Raw genomic sequence first — 10622 nt, 5'->3', positions numbered from 1 at the left:
TATTTCAGCGTTACTGAATAACATTCCTTAGCTACAACCTGATCCCCATGAATGTCAATCACCTTGGTTCCGTCTGGCCCCAGGCATCTCATTACTTGGTGCAGAGTGGAAGGAACACTTTAAACTCTGTGGATCCACCCTCTGCCCATCAGAAGGTTGTAAGAGGGATGAATCTCGACAACTACAAAGCTCTCCATCAGAACCCTCTCTGCAGCATGCACTGCTACTTCTACCATACCGATGGGCTCTACTTGTTTTCCATCAAAGCCTAGTAAAGGATTCCCAGTGGGCTTGAGTCGGTCTGGCTCGATCTCGATCCGATCAAATGTGTCCCTCAGCATGACGTTCGCACTACTTCCAGGATCAATCAGAACTCTGCGTACCAAACATTCGGCCACTGTCAAACTGACGACTAATGGATCTTCATGAGGAATCTAAAAGCCTAATAGGTCGGTTCTGTCAAACTTAATTTGCGTTGATGCGTTCTGCTGATGCAGAGTGTTTACACCACCTATCATCCTCTTCATCTGTGCCTGGCAGAGGTGCGCTCTAAACAGTTCTTCTGACTCTTCAGCCAGTTCGGGCCGACCATGAATCATATTGATTATGCGAACTGGTTGCGAGTTATGGGAGCTCAGCTTCTGATTCCTTTTTACTTGCTCCATTAGTCGGTTCTGTTCCACCGCCGTGCCTTGGATATAACTTGCGAACTCCCCTCTGGTTATCAGCATCTCTACCTGCCTCCTTAAGTTCTTACATTCATTAGTCTAATGGCCAAAGTCAGAATGGAAAGCACAATGCTTAGACTGGTTCCTCTGGTCGAGGGGCTATCAATAGGTAAAGGAGATCAGAACTTATCTTTATTTTCTTGGTACAGCTTTGCCAGTGTGACTTTCAGCGGAGTAACCAGCTCTTCCTCTTTGGGCCTCTTCTCAGCTTTCCAAGAGGTCTGACGTTGTGGCTGAGCCTGCTTTTGCCTAATTTTTGTTTTAGTTTTCTCTTCTGTGGTTATTATGGATGTCTTCCGAGCGTTATCTGCTTCTTCTTCTTCTAAACATACAAAACCATCAGCTCTTTCGTTCAGCTCGTCCATGGTCTGTGGCGTGTTCACCACCAGACTTGTGTGGAACAGAGTCCCACAAATCATGGCCAGCTTGAATACCTGAACTGCCGTGGACGGATGGCACTCGATCACCATGCTCTTGGTTAAATTGGCTTGGAGGCATTCATCTTCATGCTGCCGCATCGTGAATAGACTGGAGACATCTTTTACCGGGCGCTTATTCCCATAGTACGGGCTGATGAACTGATAGCAAAGGCTTCGGAAACTATTAATCGATCCCCTCGGTAAGTTTTTGAACCAATTGAGCGCTAGTCCAGCTAAGCTTGTTGGAAAACATTTAAACATTAAGGAGTCGTTCTCCATGTTCAGAGCCATCTTCAATTGGATATGATACACATGATCGATCGGATCAATTGTTCCGTCAAACAGGATGAAACTGGCATGGAGAATTTCCTCGGACTCGGAGCATTCAGAATTTCATCGGTAAACGACGAGTCAACCATCCGAGCTGCTGAACGAAGGGCCTCATTCTCTCTATGGAACCTTGCGGCAGCTCTCTGATCCGTAGATCTCCTTTCTGAGCTTCGGTAGTCTAACGTAGCCATTGAAGGTCGATAAAGCGAATCGGATGATCTTTCCTCCATGTATTCCTTCTGCTAAATTAATGTAGTTTTGTGATGTCCAAACTCCACAACTTTTTCTCGGTTGAACATCTCCTGAGACGGATTAAAAGTCATTGCCTCGTTCCACCTGATCTGCTCACGCCGTGGATCTAAGTGAATTAAGCCTTCTTGATCATCAAAACGATGAGGATTTGGCGGCAAATCATCCGGCCTAACCTCCTCATGACGAGGATTTGTCAGATTGTTCTCTTCCTCTTCACCTTAACGCACAATAACAAGATGCATATCCTCTTCACCCGCCGGAAGCGGTTGCAAAATCGCCGGAGCTTCTTGGCGCTGCATTCCAGCTTTCAGCTCTGCATTCTCTTTCCTGAGAACTTCGATCATGTTCATTAACTCACCAAGCTTCATCTGCTGAACATTCTCCACCGGATTGGAGCTCTCGCCTCCTATCATGATTCTGGAGCAAAGCAAAGGCATGAATCACAAGATCTTAATCAGATCTGAGCTTTACTGATGTAAATCTCGTCGGATCTGGACTCAAATTCACCGAATCGTGATCACAGTTCGCTAGATCTAAGCTTTTCTAGCTTCTAACTCACCAGATCTAGCTGTGATCAAGCAAATCTCAGCTGCGTAATTCCAACGCAAACACGTCAAAACCAACAGTAATCAAGAATTCCTTCAGAAAAAACTGCAATCTCTCCTAACTGGATTCAATTTCTAGAAATCTTGCTTCGTCTTCATGGATCAGTTTGAATTAACATGACATCGATCATGCATGAATAAATGTTCTTCATCGTTTCCCACAGACGGTGCCAATTGAAGATGCAATGAATTCACTCTCTCTCTCCTCACAGAGTCTCATTACATTTTCAACAAAAATCCCCCTACATTCTCTCCTTCCTGCCTATTTATAGGCATTTACAAGTGCTACTAGAATGCTATAAGTGATTCTCTAAGTTGGGTCCCTCGATAGGCTTCATTTCTTACGGGCCTAGCTATGCATTCGGCTCATTCCGCAACATCACCGTGTGGGCTGAATCCAATTTCTCGGCCCAATCCTCTTTTCGTGGGTCATATCCGGCCCATGTCTCTTCCGGTATCCTCATCACTGAAGGCAAAGTCGACAAGCATGACAAGGGTTTCAATTTGATCGAAGCAAATCTTAGTTTGGAACAACTCAAAGATTTCAAAAATTGGAGCTTTTGTTTCAAATTGAGGTATAGTTGTCTAATTGTCGAATTCCTCGAATTTGGTAGTTAATTGTATATTTGTTTTCTTCCTCGCTTTGCATGTCAATTTGATGCTTAAATTGAATAAAGGGTAAAGTACATTAAACCCCCTTGAATTATTAGTCATTTGCAAGAAATCCCCCTAAACTACAAAAAAAACCCCTGAATTATGATTTTGTTGCAATTTACCCCCTTGAACTATTGGTCATTTGCAAGAAACCCCCCTAAACTACAAAAAACCCCCCTTGAACTATGATTTTGTTGTAATTTACCCCCCTGAACTATGATTTTGTTGCAATTTACCCCCATGACATCAGCTTTCGGCACCGAAAATTTTGAAAGACCAGTTTACCCTTATAAAATACTGCGTCATTTTAACTTATACACTTCTTACATTTTTTTTTTCTGCCAAAAGATATTTTTCACCCAATAAAACCCAAAACAGAAAGCTAGAGAGAGAGAGAAAAGACCAAGGAAATCCGAGGTCGGCGGAATGGCTCGGTCTCGGGCGCGGAGGACTCGACTGTGATGAGAGATCGGTTGACTCGGCCGTGAACTGTGGAGGCGGCGGTGAGCTCAAGGGGGCACGGCGATGAACTGTGGATGGCTGTGTGCTCGAAACACGGACGGCGGTGTGCTCGGTTATGGAGATGGCGGAATGAGCCAGCGAGCTTGGAATAGACGATGGAATGGACCGGCTAGCAAGGTGAGCTGAATGGCGGGCAAGGCGGTGACGGCGATGGGCTGACGCAACGGTGCAGAGAAGTGCGATATATATGGCCGACGGATCTGGCGGGTGGTACAATGGCTATAATGGAGCTATGACAGGAAACCCACCGATCTCAGCAACAAATTCCTCAGCTTCATCGTCCCTTTCAGTCCATCAATTCGCGCAGATGGGATAAACTACAAAAAAATATATAGTTCAGGGGGGTTTCTTGCACATACCCCAATAGTTCAGGGGGTTTTTTTGCAACTTTTATGGTTCAGGGGGGTTTCTTGCACATACCCCAGTAGTTCAGGGGGGTTTAATGCACTTTACCCTTGAATAAATTGATTCTAGACTTTGGCTTATGCATGAGTTTTGTCTAGTTGATAAGTTGATATGATTATGTGTTGGTTTTGTGTATGATTTGCAAAGACATGCAATTAAATGGGCTAAGTGATGGATTATAGTTATGTCTAATTGATAAGTTGATATGATTATATGTTTGTTTTGTGTATGATTTGCAAAGATATGCAATTAAATGGACTAAGTAATGGATTATATATTTTTCTTATGTAGTAGTGTTGATGTTTTAATTAAATACATGCTAGATAATATAAATGTGAATTAAATCTCTATGTGGCTACATGATTGCCTATTGTGTTATAGAGCATAATGAGTAGTGATTGATTATTATTAAAGCATTTCTATATGCATGGCATAAAGGCATTCATAGGCATTGAGTTGTGTGGATGAGGGATTTGATGTGTGGATACGCGAGGGTGTGGTTGTGATGTGTGGATATACGAAGATGTGGATGTGATGTGTGGATACACGAGGGTGTGGATGTGGTACGTGGATATGTGAGTTGTGTGGGTGTGGTGTGTGGTTGTATTGGGGCATTTTATGCATTATCTTGCTTATGGATGGTATGATGATATTTGGAGAATGAAAATATTGTATGTTGATAAGTGCTTAAATGTTGCACATTTCAGTACCTAAGCTAGGGTATTTTAATCTTTGCATCTATCTTAATTTCATGTTTTAGTCCTAATTTATGTTTATGTGTGTTTCAGGGCAATAAAGTTAAAATGAGCTAAGAATAGTCCATTAAAGCCTTTCTGGAGTCAAGCAAAGACATTTAGAAAAAAGTTCAAAAAAATGGCAAAAAGAGGTCGCAGCCTATTGCTCGTATAGTGTGTTTATTCTTCAAAAGCGGTCAATCTCGGGTCTTTAATGATGTTCTCAAAGATGAAGAAGCAAACCAACGAGCCTGGGGCCAAAATGGAGCTAAATAAGGCTTAAAGAAAATTTCCAACTCTTGGGAGATCGATCCCCAGGATGGGGGGTTAATCCCCCAGGACTTGGCAACATTACAAGATTTTCTTATTTTTGGCTTATTTTTGTAATTTATGGGCTTTAATAGAGTTTGTTACTTAAGGCCCAGTGAGCCATTAGTTTAGGGTTAGTATTATTTTATTTAAGGGAGTTTTTAATTTATGAGATTTTTAAGTTTTATTTTTTTTCGGTACCGAGATATCACGTTCTCTCAGGAGAAAAGTGAGGGTGAGAAGAAAGAGAAAAGGGAGGCACAAGGGTTTCAAGGACATCTACACACCCATCTCTCTTGAGCATAAAGGAAGAGGAAGAAGGAGCAAAGCATGGAGGAGGATCCTGTTGACACCTTGATCACTACAACCATGATGGGCTAGATCTCCACTTAGGGCTTGGTTGAGCCCTAAGTTTATGTATTTCTAAACCCTTGTATTTTTATTTTTGGGGAGATTAATATATTGTTGTAGTTAATGTTATGGTCTTGTGATTATATACTTGGATGTTCCAAGATTTTTGTTGATTAATCCTTCCATTATTTCTCTATTTTGGTTGCATGTCTATGTGTGATTAATTTAGGATTATATACTCTTTAATAAATGTTAAAGATTAATTCTTTCATTAGTTCTCTTTGTTAATTGCATGTCTATGAGTGATTATTTGAGAATTATACTTGAAGGCCATGACATGGTAATTAATGGATGCAATTGTTAACTAATTTGATGGTCTATGCTTTATTCTTGATGAGTTGTACTATGATTAGACAATTCACACTTGAAATTGATAGTCCACACTTATTATATGCAATTTGTATCATCTTCTTGATTATGGATTAAATGCAAATGGTCAATGAATTTGATGAGTTAGGTTTTGTCTTGATAGGTTGTACTACACCCTAGTTTACCTGTCATTAGGTAGACAATCTACACTTGATTAATCAATCCATCATCATGATTGAAATTGGTATTATCTACTTGATGTGTGCTCTCATTGGATGCATTTGTTGATTGGTAAGATAGGTTAGGCCTCAAGATTGGTGTGTTGTTCTACACTTAGTTTACTTGTTGGTTAGGTAGGCAATGCATTACAAATGAATTGGATGATCATGCTTACATATGCAAATTGTGCCATTGATTGTAACTACATTTTAATTACAAAATGTTCTCCCCATTAATGGAAAACAAATGGTTAATTGCATGAGTTTAGTGGTGATTCCAACAAACCCTAAGAATTTTCTTCTATCTCTTAAACCCCTATCTCTAACATAGTTTATTTTCATTACATTTTAATTTAATTGTTCACTAGCTTAATCAACCAACCATCTCTTTTATTCTCTCTCTCTCTTATGGTAATCATTTGTTAAAACCAATTGTCTTATTTAAATCCAAGCCAAGGATCTCTTGGGTTCGATCCCTACTCACTATATACTTCAGAGTATAAGTGTCTAGCGGTTTTATAAATTATAAAATATGATACCCACTTGACATTATTTCAAACCTAAAGTGTTGTGCATTATTTTGTGCACACGCTCGGGTCGCATCATAATTTTGGCGCCGTTGCCGGGGATCATTGGTTTAATTAGAGTTAAATTAGATTTTGGTTTTCATTTGATCATTTGTATATTCTTACTATTTTCTTATTTTTCTCTCTCTATTGTGCAATTAGGTACTTGATACAAGAAAGGCGAACATTGGAGCTTAAAACAATCATTATAGCTGAAAGCTATCATTGGAATTTGAAATCGCTTAAGGACCTTTGTGAGAAATTCGTATCCTAATTGTTCATTTTTCTATGCTTGCGAGATAGTCCTTGTTGAGGCTATCAAATTGCTTAAATATTTTATCCAAGCATAGGTCTTTGTCGAGGCCATTACTTTCATTGTTATATGCATGAGCCATTGTCGAGGCAATTATTTTATTGTTTTTGGATTGTGAATGTGAATGGAGCCCTTGTTTGATCCAAGTTTGGGGGGAAATTTTAGCCCTTATCCTTATACATCTCTATCATATCATGTTCCTTATAAGAGTGAGTCCAATGCATTTCATGAATCATCATCACATAATGGACTTGTTTACTCTTATAATCCCTCTTATGACTATTACCCTCCCCCACTATTTTATGAAGAACCACCTCCATTACCTTACTCTCCCGGATTTGAAGATAAAATGTTAGCTCTAGTTGATGAACTTAATGAAAGGAGACAACTTATTCATTCTCATTCTCATAGGCTAGCCATGATAGAAGCTCAAGTTGAGGAAATTACAAGTACTCTTTCTCGTCAAGAGAAAGAGGAAGAAGAGGCAAGTCAATTAATGACTAATCAAAGTGAGCAAAATATGATAAATGAGATAAAAAGGAAGAGGCAAGACATACCTTGTGATTTTAATCATAAGGAAATTGAAGCCAATGACACTTTAGAGGAAAGTGAGGATGAGGTGACCAATTTAGAGGTGGAGGAAAAGGATGAAGAGAGTGCCCTTCCACAAAGTCCAATTGTGTCTTTGAAAAACAATGTTTTACTATGTACCAAAGGAAGTGATTCTTTGAAAACACTTCATGAGCATAAAGAAGAGGTAAGGCCAACCATTATTATTGATTTTGTTTTCAAGACCATGGATGGAAGGAAAGAACCACCGTCTTCCATATATGTGCATATCATTCTTTTGGGAGATGAATTTGTTGTTGTGAGAGCGGATCCATTAGGCAAAATAGATAAACGGATCAATAAGGATATCTCATATCCAGTTTTTGATTCTTTCGACTAGTGAGTCGTCCTAACGTCATGCTAGAGACGTTAAACATTAGTTTTTCGTTGATTTGAAAAGAAAAAAATAATAATAAATTGCATTTTATTTTTATTTTATTTTCTTTTCCATTTGTACATTTATGCATTTTTAAATTCAAAATAAATAACAAAATAAAATAATAAATAAATAAATAACAAAATAAAAATAAAAAAAATTTGTTGTGATGGGTAGTTTAGGTTGGTATTTGATTTTATTTTAATTTTTAGTAGTATTATTTATTTTATTTTATTTTTATATATATATTTCATTTTACTATATATATTTTTCTTTTTAGTTTTACTTAAATTAAAAAAAAAAAGAAAAAAAAAAAGAAAAGAAAAAGAAGTATTAGTTAGTATAGGTTGATAAGTGATTTTATTTCAATTTTATTTATTATTATTATTTTTTTTATTTTTTATCTATTTTTTATTTTAGTGTATATATTCTTTTTAGTTTTATTTTTTTTTTTTAGAAAAAAAAAAAAAATTAAAAAAAAAAGTATTGATTCCACAATGGAGATCAATCCCATACTATGGCAGAGAGCGATAAAAAAATGGCCTTAGTGGATTGATCCCCTTCCACTTTCTTACATTACACAATGAAGGGAAATTTTTTTGCTTAAAATTGTCGATCGCCCGTCAAAGCGGACCGAGCGCCCTTTTTAGCCCTCACTTCTCTCCATCACCTATCTGCTTCATCATCATCGCCTAGCTGCACTTAACCCTAGCCGCCTCACTCTTCCCTCATCACCATCACCAGCTCCGGCCGAATCAAACTCCACTTCCAATTTTCTTCGCTTCGTGATTTCCAGCGTCGCATCTCTGTTCTTTCAACGGCGTCGTATCTCTGTTCTTCCAACGGCGTCGCGGCTGGGTCGTTCTCCGGCGTCGCGGCTGGGTCGTTCTCCGGCTATCTCGGCTGGGTCGCTTTTCTTCCGGCGAGTTTGAGGGACGCTGAGTTTGGGTTGCCGAGTTTGAGGGTCGCCGATTTGGTAGGCTGGTTCGTCTTTCCGGCGTCGCGGCTATTCGCCGCTTCTTCCAACAGCGATCACGGCCGCTTCTTCCAACGGCGATCAAGTCTGGTTCTTCTCCGGCTACGATTTCCGACAATATGGGTTCTTCGCTTCTTGATTTCCGGCGCCGGCTGGGTTCCTTTCCAGCGTCTTTGATTTATATTTCCAACGCCGGCGATTTTGATTTCCAGTGTTCCTGTTCAACGGCGGTCGAGGCTGGGCTTTATCTTTCCGGCGAGCTTCGTGATTCACCGTTCTCCGACGCTTTTGACTAGATTATTCTCCGGCGATTTGGCTTCGCCGTTCTCCGTTGCTTGTATATATATATATATATATATATATATATAAATAAAGGAAAAAAAAAAAGGAAGAAGATAGAATAAAATAAATAATAAAAAATATGAATTGTTGATTCCAATAAAAATAAAAATAAAAAAAAGAAGAAGAAAAAGAAGAAGTTGCATTGATTGATTAAAAAAAAAAAGGTTGCATTGATAATTTAAAAAAAAAAAAAATTCCTAATAACATTTCGTCCTGCTAGAGACGTTAAACTTAGCTTATTTTATTTATTTATCTATTTATTTATTTGTATATACATGTTTCTTCTCTTTGTTTATTTTTTTTAAAAAAAATCAAAAGAAAAAAATCAAAAAAAAAAAATAAATTAGTGTTACCATTATGCCCCTCTGCATGCATGTTATTATCTTTGTTTCAAGGGCTTCATCTTATATATTTTTGCATCATATTTTATATTGTTTCGAGTGTATGATTTTTATCCTATTTGATATTTGATGTGAGTTGCTAGTGTGATTTTTCGGTAGGTTTTTGAATCCAAATTTGGGAGCGACCTCTTTTTTACTGGATACTTGCCGGACTTCCTCATCTTTGCCATCACGGTATACTCTTTCCATCATTTTTCATTATTCTCATTGCATATTGAGGACAATGTACAGTTTAAGTTTGGGGGTAAGGTCATCATGCTTCATTCTATTTTTTGTTGAGCTTTAAATGCATGATGAAATTTAAGATGTTTTGGCAATGATTTGAACTTTTGAAGCATAGTGCCTTTGAAAAACAAGTTGTTAGAGTCTAATACTTCTTGTATGCTCTAGGATGCCAATTAGGAGTAAATTTTTAATTTTTGATATCATGTTTGCTCTTGTGGTACACATCATCCGGTTGGTTGAAAATGTTTTGAGAGTTGATTCTAGAATTCTACACTTGCACTTGTGCACACTAGCATTCAATTTGTGGGGTACATGCTTAGTTGATTATTGTCTTGGTTTATCCCAATTGAGCTAGTATGCTTTGAAAGTTTTCATTCTTGATAAAATGACCTTGCAATGAAAAGCAATAAAAGCATTCACTAAAAAAAAAAAAAAAAAAAAAATTGCATTCTTTCAACATGTCAACTGATTAAAAAAGAAGACAAGGAAAGAATGTAAGATGTATGATTAGTTTGAGTTCGTAACCTAACCATTCCGAGTCATTACGCCCTTAGGAGTGTCTTTACACTTAATGCCCTAAGACCATCTGGTTTGGGAGTCGTTGGCTCAACGCTTGTTACATGGGGTGATTAGAGAGCTTAAGGAACTTGGACATTGCGCATGGTCACACATATAAAAAATAAAAAATAAAAAATCAATAAAAAAGAATGTTTGATTGAATAACAGGGTTCATTCAATGTCTTGATATCTGGTACTATATCTGTATGCTAGTTTGAGGGTAAGACTATGCCATTACTTTGATTTGCCGAGTTAGCAACATATTTTGATGTCGGTTCACTCAAAAATGATGATAGAATTGATTCAATTTGCATGATTAACTTGTTTGATGTGTGGATGACCATTTTTACTTACATGATG

This window comes from Cornus florida, unplaced genomic scaffold, assembly GCF_030987335.1.
Source record: "Cornus florida cultivar Cherokee Brave unplaced genomic scaffold, ASM3098733v1 CherokeeBrave_3.0.0_Hap2_Chr10, whole genome shotgun sequence".
Taxonomy (NCBI): Eukaryota; Viridiplantae; Streptophyta; class Magnoliopsida; order Cornales; family Cornaceae; genus Cornus; species Cornus florida.
This window is presented reverse-complemented; position numbering follows the sequence as displayed.